The sequence below is a fragment of the Ambystoma mexicanum genome, chromosome 5q (genome assembly GCF_040938575.1).
Source record: "Ambystoma mexicanum isolate Mex_15411 chromosome 5q, UKY_AmexF1_1, whole genome shotgun sequence".
Classification (NCBI taxonomy): Eukaryota; Metazoa; Chordata; class Amphibia; order Caudata; family Ambystomatidae; genus Ambystoma; species Ambystoma mexicanum.
This window is the reverse complement of record NC_090933.1, coordinates 307,092,856-307,111,962: the sequence shown is the minus strand read 5'-3', so window position 1 is coordinate 307,111,962 and position 19,107 is coordinate 307,092,856.

Sequence of the window (19,107 nt, the reverse complement as noted above, 5' to 3'; positions counted from 1 at the left end):
GGGTCCCCATGTGGGAAGTGTATCAGGTCTCCTGTTAAATCCAGAGGCAAGATACCATCAGCTCTCTAATCTAAAAGAGCAAAAAAAAGATGGTGCTATGGAGGCTTAAAGGCGGATTACTGTGTATTTTGAAGATTCCTCTATGAATTCACTGACCTTGCCCTCCTTATTTTCTCTACCAACCCCACTTAGTGCTCTTCCCCCTACGGGTATGCCAGGTCTGATAAATGGTGTGACTGATGGGAGTACAGCTGCTGAAATTGACTCTATGAATAACCTAGATCACAGTCTGCCATCAATGGACAACAATGGATCTCTTCTTCATATGTGTGAGAACCTAAGGCGGAATATTCTATGGCCTCTATGGCCTCTGCCATGATAATCCCTGCACTGGCAACTGGTGCTAGTATAGCATCAAGCCATAATATGGGGTTGCAAATTCTAGCCAGTAGGCTCCTTATATCGACAATGATTTTGCAGACATGTTATCATCCTCGAAATCCCTGATATCCCCGAAGAGGCCTGTTAACACCCAAGCAGAAGCTCCAACACTCCCTCAATGAATTTCATTTAGGCTAAAATTGAGGCCGTATTTCTGCTAAGCTCAAAGATGGCAGTGGGCCAGCAATACATTAAACAAATACTTGTAAAGGTGGAAGAAGCCACTATGGCCAATAGTCACTGCAACAGTAAACACAATAACTCTGGGACCTGGGCTCACCCCAATAACAGGGGGAACAGGGGATCAACAGGGGGAAACACATTCAACCCAGTATGATGCCGACGGAGGTCCCACCCCCTGTTTTTCCAAGAGCGCCACTCCAGATCTGATCAGAAAATTGATCAAAACACTGTCCTTCTAACAACTTTCTGCATGTCAACGCTGCAACAGAGGAAGATTCAAACAAGGCCCTAAGAGTGGAGCAGTTGATGTGTGCTGGCACTCCCTGTAGGCAACCATTGTGACAGGCCCAGTGTCTGGCTTCTACCAGTAGGACAACCTACTCGGATACCCCCCAGTGGAGGTGGTATCCTTAGTGGTATTGTTTGGGGTGGCACTAAGTCAAATGCCTTTGCCTCTCCCCCACTGTGATCCTCCTCCCCTGAGGTTCCATCAAGGTCTATTACAAGTATTGTGACCCTCAAAAGGTAAGGGTCAAGAGCGTTCTGTATGGCCTATGAGGCATCCAGCAGTATCCTCTGTTCCATAGGAGTAGGCTATGGTGGCGGGAGTGGTTGGGGCAGATGGGGTAGAGGGAGATAATCGACTTCTCCCTGAGAAAGGAACAGCCTTTTTTGGTGTACCTTGGTGGTTGGAGCAAGAGTGGCATTGCATGGAGGTGGTCACAAAAGAGTACTGCCTAGGTTGTCCATAACTGAGTACAATCCTGCACCCAATGCATTCAACCTTGGCAGCACAAGCTTTTGGTGCACCCCTAATGGTCTTAAAGAACTGTCACGGCCATGACTCTTTCTGGGTGGTGGCGATAGGAACATCCTCTACCTCATCTTCCTGATCCTCATCATCCTCTTCATCTTGCCTTTCTCGAGGGACGAACGCCTGGTCCCAGACAACAAGTGCTGCATCATCAGATTGGGAAACAATACTTAACAATTGTGTAGGCCGAAGAAAGCCAAAATATGAAATGTGCTGAATAATATGGAGAAATTAGCAGAAATGCTGGTCCAGGAATGGTTATTAGCAGTGGACCGGTCATGCTTTTTCTAGAAGGCCATTCATTGCAGGGAGAGTAGTAGATGGCAGTGTGCAAGGGCTGGCAACTTGTTACCAGATAGAGAGGTACATAGTGAACAGGTAAAAATAGTGGGAATGGGAAATTAATAGAGGTGGTATGTGCCGTGTTGTTTCATTGCTTATTGGTCCACCTCTGTGCGACATTACCGCCCCAATTGTCTGAGGTGGCATTGTCCAATTAAAATGAAGTCCTCTATCAAACTGTTTCCCAAGATGGGATTGGTGCATATTTTGGGCTGATCAAGGCGGTTGTAACAATGTTGAATGGGTGGGGTTCTTTCTGTGATGAAATGGTAACTGCCAATAGTTTTAGAGCAATATATGTGGTTCATAAGGTGGCTGGTGGCGACCAGCCAATATTAGGAAGATGTGTGTGTTACATTTTTCTGTGACAGGCTAATGTTCTGTTTGTGGCTATACAATGTTGAGTCTGCAAGGGGTGGGTTGAAGTAGGCCTGTTCTGTACATCTTCCTGGCTGTGACGTCTAAAATACATTTTGTGTTTTTTCCTGCATGTGGTGCACTCCTTTTTTTGATTTTTTGTGGCTAGTTATTTCATTGCTTTTGGACCTGTGTTCGGAGCACCCACAGTTCTACACATTAACTTGTTTTGACTCTCATACATAGTACATTGTATGTACTATATTTCCAACATGTGTGTGTCATTGGTTGACAATGATTGTCCATATCTGTCTTTTACAGTCATTAGAAGAACTAGTTCTGAAATTGTCCATGCGTTCTTGAGTAGGTTTCTTTGGTATGTTTTTATTTTCTAGCCGTGTAAAAGAAAGATTGTTGTCAACTTTGAAAGTTGTGCACTACTTACTATAAGTAGTAGGACATGGCATTCACCAGGTAAGCAGAAATACTTTTAAAAGCACTAATGAAGTATTGGGATGGTGCTGCAGTGAAGCGTGTTTTTTAGCACTGAACACCACTTATAGTTAAAGTGTATTTAAAGAGAGGGTTGGATAACACAGTGAAATATGAAGATCTGCTACAGTAGACAGTATTTACTCTATCTGGATACTACGAACAAGATGCACACAGAGAAAGAGAGGTTTACTCAGCTATACAAGTCTGGATGGCTTCTAATTTGTTAGCTCTTAATGAAGCCAAAACCGAGCTAATGATAATTGGTATCCACCAGAGATTGAAAAAATCTAGAAGACAAATATCAAAGCTTTAAAATTAACAACTGCAATATCATGGTCTCTGACCATGTAAAAACGCTAGGCGTTTTTATGGATTCTCACCTCTCTTTCAAAAGGCACGCCTCCTATCTCAAACCTACATGTGCCTTTTTCTCTAACTTTCTCTGGCAAATTCACCCATATGTCACTAAGCCCAATTTGGCCATAATAGCTGGCGCTATAGTTAATTCTAAACTCGATTATTGCAACAGCTTGCTGATGGGCACTTCAAAATCGAATATAAGAACATTGAAAACCATCCAGAATGGAGCTGTTAGAGCAGTAAATAGCCTAAGTAAGCATTCAAAGATGTCAGCCGAGAGGAGGAATATTCACTGGTTTCCAGTTGGTCAAATAATTACATTTAAAAGTGCTGTAATCATTTTTAAATGTCTATCTGGTACGACACCCAACTATCTCTCTGATAAAATACAGAAAGCAGCTTTTAGGAGAAACCTGTGATCCAACAATAATCAGGATCTACTCCAACCTCACCAACTCCTAAAAAGAGTTGCTAGTATCAATTTTAGTTTCTGGGCCCCCAAGATTTGGAATTCATTGCCTCTGTCTATAAAAAAACTGTGGATCCATTAGCACTTTTAAAAAGCAGCTGAAAACTTGGTTATTTGATGATGGCACTGAGTAATTTCTCTCTTCATGCTCAGCAAGATAGATAGATAGATAGATAGATAGATAGATAGATAGATAGATAGATAGATAGATAGATAGTTTTGACAGAAGGCAAGTCATTTTTGTTTTAATGACCTTTTGTATACTCTAGCTTGGTAATTGAGGTATATTTAAGTATGGTTTGTGTAGTGCTATAAGTAGTATAATAATAATAATAGTGTGTTTTTTATACAGTGCTTTAATTTAAAGCGCTTTACATAGGACATACTTACATGTATTACTGTTATAATATTATTAGGGCAGGTAGAAGTTACTATGAAAGCAGATTATCTTTTAAAAGCACTAATGAACTATTGGGTAAGGTGTTACAGTAAAGTATGTTTTGCCGCACAAAACCATAGTTATTCTTCAAGTTTGATTATAAAAAGGTGGTATAGAATATTACTTTTTTAAATGAAAACATAACTGTAGTATATTTCTTAGATATAGAATTCTGAATGTAGTTCCTGTAGTTTCTGTAAACAGAAATCTGTAAAACTGTGTAAAGTATGGTGTGGTAGAGTAGGCTATGAATCACAGGAGAAGTGCACTCTTAGATACATCTGAACTGTTGAAGAAAGGTGGGAGGATTAGAAGTAGGAGTTTGGATGTGATTGGTGGATGGGCGTGTGACTGCTTGAATGTAGCCACTCAGGGAATGTTGCAGAGTTAAGGGTAAAAAGTCAAGAGGGGCTGCACTGTACCTTGAAGTCAGTGGATATATGTGGCTGGTCGCCGATGGACTGCACATGCCATTCAGGCTGTTTTACCATGACATGCAGGGAGAGAGGACTGTAGTGACCATGGATACCGAGGATGTCCATGGATGTGGGGAGGCTCAACCAATCAGGTCTTCTCTTTGTGGAGGAGGAATTCAACTGGAGAAGAGGACAGGGTAGTAAGTGCATCTTTTCTTGCTTGTATTGCTGAATGTCTTTTATTAGTGCAACTTAATCATAATGTCCCTTTAACACAGTTTCTTCACTGAGTTATAGGGTGGCAATAGCCAGCCTATAGCTAAGGTGAGTCAAACTCCCATAGGAACCTCATACAATTCTATTGTTAATAACTTTTGATTCAAGTTTCGACAGTGATTAGGGACTTGTGACCACCCAGACTGCAAAGTTTCGTAAAGATCCGTAAAAAAAAAAAATGTTGTTAACAAATAAAAAATATTCCTAAATTGCTAAGATGCGGCCTACTTCCCATTAATGTTTCCGTTGACAAACAAGGAACATTTTTGCCAAAGCACATAGCCCAAAGCGCTGGACAAATTTGGAGCATGTCAGAACCAACTTGGGCACGGAATGTTAACTTGCGCTCCATGCTTGGTTTGGGGTTATTCCATGCAGTAGTTATTTAAATATTTTATGGAGACCCTTTCTTAAAAATAGAAAACCGGCAGTTTTTAGAATTTAAACAACTGCCACCTTGTTTTTTTCTCAATGTGTGAGGATAACAGGAAATGACAAGTAGTGTAAAAGCTATCTGCAGGTTAAAATAATTGCAAATGACATTAGGCTAGACGTGAGGAGTTTGCTGGAGGACATCAAGTGAAGAAATGTGGGAGTTATAGGAGGCCCAGGGAAGGAGTTTGCAAAACAAAGCTTTCTGTAGCCACGCTTATGGCTTCTGTTAGTCAATATTTCAAATAAAAATGTGTCATGGAAAAAGTGTGTGTCATGGGGGCAATGGGAGAGGGTAGGGGATGTGAGAAGACCTTGGTAGCAGTATGGGGAGCTGGTAGTGAGTGGGAGGACACTTGGTTTTGGTTATGGGGGCCAGGGAGTTGTTTTTTTCGCGGAATCATTTTTCCTGATGACCGCAGTTATATACTACGGGTAGCTACAGGTATGGGTAGGTCCATGCCCGTGGCTATAGATTTTGGGAAATGTGTGTTTTATTTCATTTTAAAAGATATTTGTATGGGTATAGTGATGTCAGGGGTGAAAAATTACAAAGGCCATAGTCAGTGACACAGTAGGAATCTGGGAGTCTAATAATATTTTGGCTGTGTGTTTCTAGACTTTTGTACATTTGAGACTGTGGATAAAAGAAGAAGAAACTGTAAAAAAGTCTGGTTCTTAAAATGGAAATTCTTTGGAGAAAAACATAACGAAGTAAGAGAACTACTGTTTATTTCCATATATAATGTATATATTTTTTTAAATCAATAGGTTGCCATTTCAGCTACCCTGCTCCAGTTTTAGCTGCCCTATCCAATGTGTTGTAGCTTGTGTATTCTCACCCATGTTACTATGTCTTGTGTAATTGTACCCATTAATTCTATCCTCACCTAGTGTACTGCCATGTATACTATGCTTGCTTTCTCATCATCTATCTTACATAACTCCATGAGCTGTCATTTATTGTATTGACCTTTTCATTACCATTGTATTACTAATGTCTGTTTCATCATTCGTATAACATGCTCAGATTTTTTTTTTAAAGAAACAATCTTCTAAATGTGGCTGGAAAAAAGGGGTGTGATTGATATATTCAGGATCGTGCCTAGCTACAGCAGCGACTGGCGTGTTTACCCTTGGCTACCCAACAACTGCTCGCTTTGCAGCACTCCTACACGTGGTTATTGGTGGAACCCTGTGCAGCCACAGCTATATGGCAGCGAATGGCACATTGTGTGTTTGTGGACGTGTGGTAGCCATGGCTATACAATATTTTGGGTGGCACAGCATCATAGACATATTGAGTGTTTTGGGGGATTGCATTGTAGCTGGGGAATTGAGGAGGACCATGGGGAGTCTGGTGGTTGTTAGTTCTGTTATCGACACTTGAGTGGAGTTTGGGAGAGTTGACATACATTTCCCCCCCGTAGTGGTTCCGTATAGCTGTGGCTAACAACAGGCATCCCTAAGTGGGTTCTCTATAATCGCATATATAACCACGTATATAAGAAGTACGTGCCTAGGCGCTTCAAAGCTTTTCATTATTTATTAGTTGTTCTATTATGCTACTAGCTGTGTTTATTGGCATACATTTTCTGTGCAATAATCATATTGATATGTGGATTAAAAAGCAAAGAATTTCATTCTTGTTTGTTATTTAATGTGCTTAGTTGTTCCCTTGTTTCATTTTGAAGGTTGGTTTAGTTTGATTTAAAATGTGCAGACAATTTACATGTAGCTGTGGCTACAAGGCAAGATTTATAGCCGCATTGGATAGCTGTGGTTACAAGAGATCCTGGGCAAGGATAAAAAAAAAGATTTCAGAGACATTGATTGTTATTGGTTTTTGTTACTGTTCTATTTGTGTAGCTGTCTGTAATAGGTTCTGGTGAAAATGTGTCAGCCATTTTTTTAGTTTTATTGGTATATAGTGCTCTTTTTGTGGTATTCATTTTGGAAAGTATAAACACCACCATTTTCTGCAGTTTTTTCCTTTTGATTCCCAAACTCACACTGTGCACATGGCAAGATTGTGGCTCATATGAAATTAAGACGTAATACATATTTACATGTTTGAAGGTTTATTTGTAGTATTGTGTGTGTTAGTTATATTAACCACTGCTATCATTATCACTTATTTCATCTGCACTGATGGTGTGACAAGTATTTGTTAATGTATTTTTTTACTTTCACTAACATGGACCTATTAAATTAGATCTGTCAATCAATGGCATTTATATGCAGGCATTTTGTTTTGTATTTATGTTAGTTAGGTTGAAACTTTATTTGATTCTATTTGCTGTAATTTTAATGCACTTTCACTATGCAGTACATTAAGCTGTTTTCAGTTTTTTGAGAGGTTGTACAATTTAAGGTGTTTTGCAAGTTCCCTTTAGTCATTTTTTATATTTTATTTTCTTGTGGCTGTTTTTTTAGTATCTGTTGAGAGAAAGTTGGATTCTTTGCATTTATTTTCTGATTGGGTCTTTATTGTTTTTGTGGTGGACAGGTGCTGATAGGATCCAAGTACTCTGTGGCTACTGAATAAGTTGTTCAGTTAACTCCAGTGGTCAACCTGCATTCAAATTGTAGGAGTGGATGAAGAAAAACTGAAGAAATAACTTTTAAATATTATAATTGTTCTTTTATAACACGCTTAATATCAATGAGTGGTTTCTGAGCACAGGATTGGGATTCGAACATGTGTTGCACTGCATTATCTTGCGTTATCTTGCTTCCAATGTGTTGCCCCTGAGCTATCCTTCCTCTGCATGGCAAAAGTGGATTAGGTAAAATGTAGATTTACCTCTGTGGCAACCTTATGTTTTCGCATCTTTCATGGCAATCAAATTGTGGCTTATGTAACACTTTATTTTCTTAACAGATTAATTGGTTGCTGATAGTTTCGCAACAGGTCGAATTGAAGCAGTACTCATAGAAGTTGAGGTTTAACTGTTTGTTGAAGGTTTCCCACTGGTGGATGGACTTACTGAATGAGGTGCTGATTGCCTGTGATGTAATGCATGAGTCAGATTCTTTTTCAATTTCCGATATGCATCATTCTCATCATCTCAGTGGACTCGCACCATATTCAAAACATTGTATTTGTGCAAATATAGCGTATGATTGATCAGTACTGATGTTCCTAATTTTTGGGATGGAACATTGTTCACTAAAAAGGACTGTTTGCAATGATCAATATAATGTTATTTTCTTTGGGCGTGGTAGCTATCTCGTCTATGGAATCTTGGCTGTCCTGATTGGCCATCAGTAATGCTTCTACATGTGTAACGGTTTTGTTTCCCATGTTCACCAAGTATACTAAACCTACCCCATCCTTTCGTGTTCTGCATATTTACTTAACCTACCCCATTCACTCTATTGTAATTCCTTAGCATAACATACCTTGTTTGTTCTCACCCAGTTTATATGTTTGTTCATTGATTATAGTAACAGTTGTTAAACTTGTATTGTACCCCTTTTGCGTTAGTGAATTAGTGATGTCAATGTACATGTTTGGAGAGTCATTTCACAATGGGCTAGTGTGGCATCTGCCGGGAGAAGCCAATTGTGGCATAGGCAGCACATTACTCTCATAACTGAAACATTGGTAGAACAGTAAAATTGCAACATATGGAATTGACATTGCTGCAGAAGTTGAGGTTTCATTCATTGCTGCTGGCATCCCACTGAAACTGGATCTTTCTGAGCTTTGAAATGGAACATTTGAAGGCCCTCATCTCAGTGTCTTTTTTCACAAGGTATGTAGGATTTTCTCCTTTTTTTGGAAGTGTTCTTTTATCTTGGAATATTTCCAACTATATGCAGTGATCTTCTTGAAGGTTGTTTGTGGGTTGAAAAATACAATGCTAAAAACATTTTTTTTTAAAGTACTACTGCTTCTACTTATGGGATAGTTTCCTATCACTTGTTCTCCAAGTGGGTTGTAGGTCAATTGGTCGAATCTACATGGTCGACAGGACAAATGGTCGACACCAAAAGGTCGACAGGTCAAATGATCGAATGTTTTTTTTTCAATATTTTTTTTTGGGGGGGGGTCCCAACCCCCTTTTTTTTGCTAAAAAACCCCTTTTTCCCTAAACGAAAACCTAAAAAAAATATACATAACTAAAAAAAAAATCGATCATTTGTCCTGTCGACCAAATTGTGTCTACCATTTGTCTGTCGACCATTTGACTGGACACCCTCCAAGTGTACTTAACTTTCCCCATCTTCTGTCCTGCAACCAACCAGTACAACGTCCTTTGTTTATTCTCACACAGTTTATATAATCTTGTTCCTTTATTGTAGTGGTAGTTTTTATAACTTTATTGTTAGTTTGTTTTTTGTGTTTTATTGTGTAGTTTATCCATATCTTGCACAGGTCTATGTAGTTTATACATGGGTGCACAAGTTTTCATCCCTGTAGCCCTTTTATGCGGTGGGGATGGATTGGGAACCAACACTATTTTGTCATCACTCCTAGCAGTTGGCGCACACATATCCTACTGTATTATTACCTATGCTTTGTACCCTTATCCCCTGTACCACTGTTTACAATACTGTAATTTGTTGTGTTCAACCATTCCTTTCCCTGTTTTTGAACTTCAGCCACGCTAGTCTAGTTTTGAAAGCTCCAGCCAGTTATGGCAATTGCCCTGGTGTTGTTTAACAGTGTTGTCCAAACCGTCTAGGGTGGCATCCCCCACCTTGATCCAGCTGTAAAAGGTTTTACACTTTACCTAACAATTTGACAGATCGGGTGCAGGCAGGATGGGATGAGGTTGGATAGTGATTGGTGGAAAATAAGTAGTGATAGTTAGTGAAAACTGTGGTGCAGATGGTAAATACTGGTCTATATTCCAGGTGCTTTGACTTTATGTTTCATATGAGCCTTCGTATATGATTCTTTCACTTCATTGCAATGTACACAGACAAGACTTTGAATGAACTTTGAGGTACCCAAGCTTTGTGACAGTTTGTTTGTAGGACCCCTCTGTAAAACCTTTAATGTACAGATCACTTTCTCAATCTCCTTTTTGCTGTGTTGGTCCTTCACCCTGTTATATTGCCAACTGTCAGCAATTGTTTTCTGAGCACATTCCTTTTTTATGCGGGTAAAGCTGAAGCCTATAACAGCAACTCAGTCTTATTTCAGTTTGATATATTGTCAACTGTCTGTGCTGGTCTTCATTCTGCTATAATTGTTAGACAAGTTTAACTGTATAACATAGGGCAGAGGAGGAAAATATAAAAGCACAGAGATGACAAGATGAAAAAGACAATGGGCCTCATTAGGACCCTGGCGGATTTCGCGGTGCTAAATGCACCGCGAAGCACGGCGGAAAGCCGTCGATAGCGCCATGGGGGTTGGCGGATTTACCGCCCCATTCCGACCTTGGCGGAGCGGTAAATCCCCAATCCCCATTCTGCCCTTCCCCATTCCCATTCTTGCCCCATAGGGTATAATGGGAGTGGGGAAGGAGTTAATTACGCCACCGTAAAATACGGTGGCGTAATTAACAACGAGGTCCCGTAGCGCCATGGTTTTCTCCGCCTGGTAAAACCAGGCGGAAAACGGCGCCATGGCGCTACGGGACTCGTAGTACGGCGGACGGGTCCGCCGCGATTAGCGCTGGCGGAAACCCACTCCGCCAGGGTCCTAATGAGGCCCAATGTTACAAAAATGATTTGTTTTGTAAAGTCCTAGTGTTTCTACCTTGTGTTTGTTTTCTATCCTAAGTTGGATTATCCCACCATATTTTCTCTTGCTCTTCAAGTAAGTTTACTTACCCTACCTCATCTGTTCTATTGCAACTACCTAGTATAATCTCCCCTATGTATTATTACTCAGTGTATACATCAGTGTTCATTCATTGTAATAACAGTTTTATTACTTTGTTATATTTTTGTATGTTTTTTAATCCAAGTTGGATTTTTTCGCACCAATTACAGCCACGTCTGTTGGACCATACACTTTCTGTGCAATAATCATATTGTTATATGGATGATACAGCTCAGAATTTTATCTGTGTTTGTTATTTTGTGTGCATCGGTGTCCCCTTGTCGTATTTGAAGTTTTCAAGTTTGGATTAGTTTAATTTTGCAGAAAATGTGTGTGTAGCAATGGCTACAAGGCAAGATTTAACGCTGCATCGAATAGCTGTGGCTAAGCGAGATGCTGGGCAGGGATAACAAAATATTTCTGTGGCTTTGATTATTCGTTATTGGCTGTTGTTACTGTTCTATTTATGTAGCTTTGTGTGATAGGTTGTGGTGAAAATGTGTCAGTCATTTTAGTAGTTTATCTAATATAGTGTCTTATTTTTGTGTTATTGCTTTTGGGTAGTATAACAGCCACCATTTTGTGTAGTCTTTGCATTTTGATTGCAGACCTCGCACAGTACAGTATTCTGAGGGGCGGATTCATGGAACAAACGTGCGCCGAAAATCCATGCGCAAGCAGGCGCAAGGTAGCGCAAGCGCGAGAAACGCAGCGCACGCGCACGTGTGCGATTCAAGGAAGACGCTGCAAGTGTTTCCCGCTGTCCGTGCGCCCAATCCAGCCATGGCGCACGCAGGCATACACGGCGTGCGCTACGCGCACAGCAAAAGCACACATAGCGCGGCTCACACAACCAAAGTGGGCGGAACAGTGGGCGTGACACGCGGAATGGGGAATAACACGTGAAAAAGAAGGCGTAACTGGGGAAGTACTGCAGGGAACTACACGAAACGCCCACATGCACACGAACAGCCCGTATTCATGGATCCGAATACGGGAAACCCGCGCACGGAAAAAGACGCACACAGGCATCAACGCGTCCGAAGGCAGGCGGAAGTGTCCCCACGCACAGTATAAAAGTGCGCGCAAACAACAAACACATTTATACAGCTACGATGAATGCCCCATTTGTCGCAGCACTGATCGTGGGACAGCGCAGTAGGAGGAGAATAGCCAGTGCATGCATTTTTGCACCACGGACAAGCCTTTTTGGGATGCCTGACGACGAGGTCTATGGCAGGTATAGGTTTCCACCCCACATCATCCTAGACCTGGTCAGGGAGTGGGAAGATGACCTTACATCCCCCACCCTTTGCTCCCAAGCATTGAGCCCCTTGGAGAAGCTGCTCAATGTCCTGCATTTTTTGGCCACTGGTCATTCCAGCGGACTACTGCCATAGTGGGGGGTGTCTCACAAGCCACGCAGTCACACTGCCTACACCAGGTACTGGCAATCATGACAGCGCGCTCCTCAGTCAGCAGGCACATATACACGCCCAGAACACCCGCAGAAAGGCCTGGATTTTTTCAGGGTGGCACACTTCCCCAAAGTGCTCGGTGCCATAGATTGCACCCATGTGGCCCTCCGTCCACCTAGGGCCACTGAGCACATCTACCGAAACTGCAAGCACTGGCATTCCATCAATGTACAGGTGGTATGTGATGCAAAGGGAATCATCACCTCTGTCTATGCAAACTACCCTGGCTCCACCCATGACAGTTTCATATACAGAATGTCCGCCCTGAGCAGGGCCCTGGATCCTGGGAAGCATGGCGATACATGACTCCTAGGTGAGTACAAATGCCCTTGCACATGCATGCATGTCACACACACACACACAAATAAACAAACCACAATAATCACAACCATTTACACCTCCCCAGGGGACAGTGCCTACCCTCTGAGCAACCACATGATGACGCTAATCCGGAACCCGACCACACCACCCCAGGTATGATACAACGCGGCCCATATTGCAACCAGGGCCATAGTGGAGCGCACATTCGGAGTGCTCAAGTCACGTTTCCACTCCCTTGACCGCTCTGGCGGGCAGCTACTCTATGCACCACCAGTAGTGTGCAGGATCATTGTGGCAGCATGTGTCCTGCACAATGTTGCAACACGGCAGGGCGTCCCGGTGGACATGGTGGTGCCCCCACATCCCCAACCACAGGCACAGGCGCTGCCCATGGGAGGGGACAGGCACGTGGCGAGGAAGCCGGGACCCAGCTTGTGGCCACATTTTTCACCTAAACTCCCACCCCTGCGGAGTGCACACAGGCCTGGCACATACCAGGTGACAATCGATGATGACAAAGAGACAGTCAACTGTCACAACCCTACCACCCTGAGATAGTTGCCATGGAAGTGCCACATCGTCTGCATCCCTGGCTACTTAAACACAAGCTCTCCTGTGTGACCAAAAGGCACACATATGACATGACATGATATGGCCTATACACAAGTATTTCAAGGTGCGATGAGGCAGGGAGGGGGGAACAAGGGAAGACAGACAACGGTACTACTAGGCCAGGTGTCATTGAGATTGTGCAAGTGCAGGGGTAGGGGGAAGGGAAAAGTGCAAGGGGAAGGGAAGGGGGGGAGTGCAGTACAGGGGAAGTAGACCAAAAAACAAATACATAGGCCAGATGGTGGCAACTGCAAAGGTAAGTGCAGACAAGTGCAGGGAAGGGGGGGCTGTAGGGATCGAGAGACAGTACTGCAGTGCAGGGTTTGCCAGGGAGGCAGTGCAAGTGGAGAGTGGCTGGGCCAGGGACCGAGGTCGGTGAGAGTGGCCCAGTTGCAGATCCAGTGCAGTTCCAGTGAAGAATTTTGCAAGGGAGAGGCAGAGAGAAAGCAGAAGCAAACAGGAAGGTCTTGAGGTGCTTTCCGAACCGGAGATGGTTCCCCTCAAGTTCCAGTGAGGCAGGAAGGCTGTTCCAGAGGGAGGACCCTGCCGCGGAGAGAGATCTACCCCCAGCTAGTTGCTCTGAGAAGGTGATGACCCTGACATGCAAGGTGTGCATCACACACACCTGCAAAACAGGCCATGGCCATCACTGTTATGTCACTCAAACCCTCCCAAACCACAACATGACATGGCAATCAATACCCATACACCAACACAGTAACAATAAGGTACACATTGCCATGTCCAAAATATACAGTGGCATCAGACAATGATGAATCAGATGAATCAGATGAAATGACAGACCAACAACCTCCCACCCAAAATAAGTCATTTCCAAATGCATTACAAGAGTTGTAGACGTAACATAACAATGAATGCCTGTCTACATGCACATTGTGCATTGCAAAATCAACACTGCAGCTTCTGTGTGCTGTGTCCTACTCCTGCAACACACTGCTCAGCGCACAGCACAGTGAACAGCCATTGTGTGTGATGCACACCCTGAGCATCACATCTAAGCGACAGACCACATCAAAAAGCAAATTAGGCATGTACAGGATCCATAATTGGTCACAGAACATGTGCTGCAGGGACACAGTGGGCACCAGAAGGCAAACAGTATACACGTGGATATGCAAGGGTGGGAGTACATGTAGTGCATCAGAGTGCAAGTGTGTGGGTCAGGAAGGACATGCACTCAACATATGCATGTGCAATCAAGTGACCATCAGTGTTCTCTACACATCACATGTGAACATTCACCATGTGTACACCCCAGCATGTCAAACCATAACTATCCCCTCGCACCTGAAAGGTAAACACAACACATGAACAGGCATTGATCAGCAGAACACAACATTTACATAGGATCCCACCATTACAATGTCAGGGTTCCCATCACACTGCAGGGCAAGGCAACTATCAACAACAACCCCCCCCTCACAAATGACCATGACCCACTGAACAACTGCACCTGGGTCATGGAGCCTTCAACCCTCAATTCCACCTGGCCACAGGATCACCTTTACCCTTCATCACCATCTCCCACCTTGAGTGTAAAAAGGTGCCTGCACCCTCAGAATCCACACTAATTTCCAAAATCACAAAATCCAAGCCATAAAAATGAACCAGAACACACTCCAGTATAAGACTTGACGTAGCAGTACCTCACAAAGGCCAAGTACTACCACAATGATGCAACAACCAAGGTAGCACAGTAAAACAATGTCACAAGAGGATGTGAACCATGTGTGGTACATAACATAGGATGATGCACCATGAACGGATGTGTACTGTCACAGGTCCCGTGTACAGGCGCGGGAGTGTCATGAAACAACCACCCCCACTGTGTCCTGGGTGCCTGCAAGGTCAAACTCACACATGCCCCTGAGACCCTGGTGGGGAAGGAGGTTCAGGGATATGCAGTCGGGACAGGTGTTGGCACACTGGATAACTGGAATGAGTGGCAGGAAAGGGGAGGAGGAATGACACATGAAAGTAGGGAATGCACGAAAATGTTCTACCTGCATGAACACATACACAATCCAAACAAACTTGGACATCATTGTCATGGCCTTCTGTAGTCCAGGCTTAGGAGTGGTACGAACCAACCACCCCCTCTAGGGTTTTGGCGCCTGCAAGTTCGGGGCTTACACAGGCATCCGCAACCCCAGCGGGGAAAGAGGGTTAGGGAACGTTGCTTGGATAGGTACGGGAAGCAGGAACACCGGGTAGTGGGTACAGGGTTCAAAATTGCATAGGATTCTGGGTGATTAGGGGGAAAAAACATACCAAATTGAATCACACATCCATACATTAGTGCACCCCCCAGCAAGCCTATGCAGAGCAGTTTGAAAGGAAAAGAACAAGACACTTAGCTCTGGTTTTGAGTGCTGGCCTTCTGCCTGCGCACTCTCAGGTCCGGTTACAGGAGCACTGCAATGCTGCAAAGAGAGACACAGTCAACAACCTGTGCGTGCCAATTACACAAAAACACACCTCCAAACATGCCCCATAGCAACAAACTACTCTACAAACAGACAATCTGGTGTAGATGCTTCGTACCCATATCTAACATTACCCGTGTGACAGGTCATACACAGTCAATGCAGTAAGTCAGCCGCCGGTGGGTGCGTGGCAAATGGAACACCAATGTGTCACAATTCACACAGCATGCAATGTTCCCTGGGTAAGCAGACAGACCCATATAGCAAGCCATGACTTCAGAGCAAGTTGCGTACCACCATGACCGAAACAAAATTGGCAGTGCATTCATCATAAAGTACATGGAAATTAAATGCACTGCACCCCAGTATGTCCCTTGCTGTATGTCCCTGTGAGCTGCCCCTTTCCATGTCTCTGAAGGCTACATGGTTGATACAAGTGCCTCGATGGACCTTGGTGTACAGGAGGGTATGTGCCACTGCCCCTGCAGGTGTCCCAGACAACCTCACAATCAACAGCCATCAGTCCACCAACACATCTGAGCTGCATTGTGTGCTTCAACACCAATATTCGTCCAAGCTCACCCTCAGTGCTGTGACTAAGCCTGCATGTGCAACTCGCCTGGTGCAAGATTTGCTGTGTTGTGGCCCCCCTGTGCTGCTCACCTTGCCTGGAGTTCCTTGGAACATGTCAGCAGTTCTAGGATGTAGGTCTGCAATCCCTGTGCCTCTGCTTGTGCACACATGTGCATGTGGGCACCAACAAACGTGTCCAGAATTCCGTCTTACAATGGGCCATGTCTTGTTCTGGAGGCTCATCCCCGTGCAGAAAGGGCATGAAGCACATGATTAATGCTTCAAAGTCATCTGTGTGTGTCTCTTCAGGCATCTCATTACTTGACCATGTCAGAGAGTCACATCATAAATCACACCATCAGTCCGTCTTTCACATCCAAAGTGTGGAACACTATCTACAGCATGAATTGCAACAAGCACGTGTACAGTAAAGATAAGAAACATACTACACAATGCATAGCAATTAATGTACACATTAATCATGAAACACCCCATCTAGCAAAAGCTGAACAGTGGAGAATAACACCAAAATCATCCCCACTAGGTGTGTAAACACAAGTCAGACAGCACCAGACATGCCACAGATATGACAGTCCAAAGCCCTTGTGTAAAAGTTTGTGACACCAAACCATCCTTGCGAGCCCATGGATAAGGGAGGCAGGAGTGGCATATGTGAGTCAAGGACCCCAAGCAGCAAACACATACACAAGACAAGCCTGAAGGGCCCAGCTGGAACAGACAGTGGATGCCTTCAAAAGCCGCAAAGCACTACACCGTCACATGAAAGCACAATAGACAAGCAATTTTAAACTAAATCAACTATTAACTAATTACACTAACTATGGAAAACCTACATTACCTAATTAAACTAACTATCAAACAGAAACTTAACTAACTAAACTAAAAGAAAAATCAAAAATGGCCATGTACGACCCGGGGTGGAGGGGAGGCACCCAGGAGGGGGGAGGTACAGGGTGCTGCTCAACATCTAAATGCGATGATGCTGAGCCAAATAAAAAACCTCCATGGGCTCAACGCCTGCACAGCCCGACCTATGTGGGAGATAGATGGTCGTCCGAGTCTGGCTCATCCTGGAAAGGAGGACGTGGCACAGTAGCCTGGCCATGCCTAGCCGCAGCTTGCCCCTCATCGGCAGCAAGTCTGCCGGACGGGTGAGCCTGGTTCTGTGTGGCGATGTGACGTAGGTCTGCATGGTAGCACGTGTAACACGGAGTTCCTCCTGCAAGGCCTGGCTGGACAACCGCTGCACCTCCCGGCAAGCCTGTAGCTCAGCCGAGATGGTACGCTCAAGCTGTGCAAACCTCTCCTCTGCCTGCTGCCTCTGGGACATAATAAGGACACCCAGAGTGAATCTGAGGGAAGCATACTCCTCCCTCAGGGCATCCATGTGCGCCTCTGCGTGAGCAGCAATTGCTTGACGCAGAGACGACATTTCAGCCTGGCGTGCCCTGTCTGAGGTCGCCATGCCCAGCCTGAGCAAGCGGGCCGGAGACCGTGCCGCCTGCTGCTGGAGAAGAACCTGCCTAGCAGGGGGGAGCACAGATCGGGCCACACGCTCCATGCGCGTTCTGAATTGGCAGTCATGTCTTGCTCCCACTCAGTATACTGCGGTTGCGTGCGGCGACCGCGTTGCCGGGCTTCCCCCCTGTTTGACCCAAGGACCGGGGATCCTCGCTGTGTTGGCACCGCCCGTGGCTGCACGACTACATGCCCCCGTCGACTTGATGTCCCAGGCACATCAGTGACTGGTGTGGAGGGTGACCCTGCGTCCCGATCCACCACAGGCGGAGGAACCAAGACTGTCTGATCCCTCAGTGCAGAGGTCGCAGACAGAGGAGTGTCCACATCAGAATCACTCACCCCTGACATATGGACTTGATGCTCATCCAACTCAACATGGACATCAGAGTAGTCATCAAGGCTGGACTCATAGGCAGCCAGAGACAAGATGGACTGTAGCACTTGGGGGTTTTCGTGGCCTACCACACCACGACCCCCACTAGTGCCGGGTTGATGTAGTGGTAACAACCCTGTGTCTGGGATGACAACACCATCCTCCGCCTCCATTGCGTCATCATCTGAAAAATAGAGAGAAAAAAGGTCACTACACATGTCAGAAGCACACAACACACACACACACCGACAGCAAACGCATCAGGCAGATATGTGACACACAACATATAACCTGGCATGCATGCTGGGTCAACTTTGAATTGTTTCTGTGATCAGACCTGTTGAAAGGTGGCAGTTTACATGGAAGTGGGTCTATGCAGTGCAGAAAATGTGTATGCCACTCACTACCTACATGTACAAGGACTCCATGGTGTGTGCCAGGAAATGTGAAGGCAGTGCAATGTCAAATTCAGACATCACGTGCATTGTGCATTCAATGTGTACCATATCTAGAAGCCAAGCACCCCTCCACCTCAGTACCAAAGCAGGGATGCCTAGCATGGTATCAAAAGGCTGACCATACACCTGTGTATTGACAGGCAGTGTTGACTGGCATCAACAGCTTAATGTGATTCAAGTGACAACACTGCAAATGCTGCTGGGACAGTAAGCAGGACACATGATGAAAACTCTGGATTCCGCCCATGTGTGAAGAAGACACAACAACAGTCGGACAGAGTCATTGGCCATTGAACAGGCTGAGGCCTGTGAGCCATACAGATTGTCAGACCCTAAACATGTGTGCAACGCAGGACTGAGCCACAGTTGACATGGGAAGGCTGATGAGATGGCAGGCAATGTATGTAACCAAGGACTTGTATTACAGTGATCATCCAGTCAAGGACACATAGGGGCATGCGTGCAATGCACATTGAGCATGAATGGGCACTCAT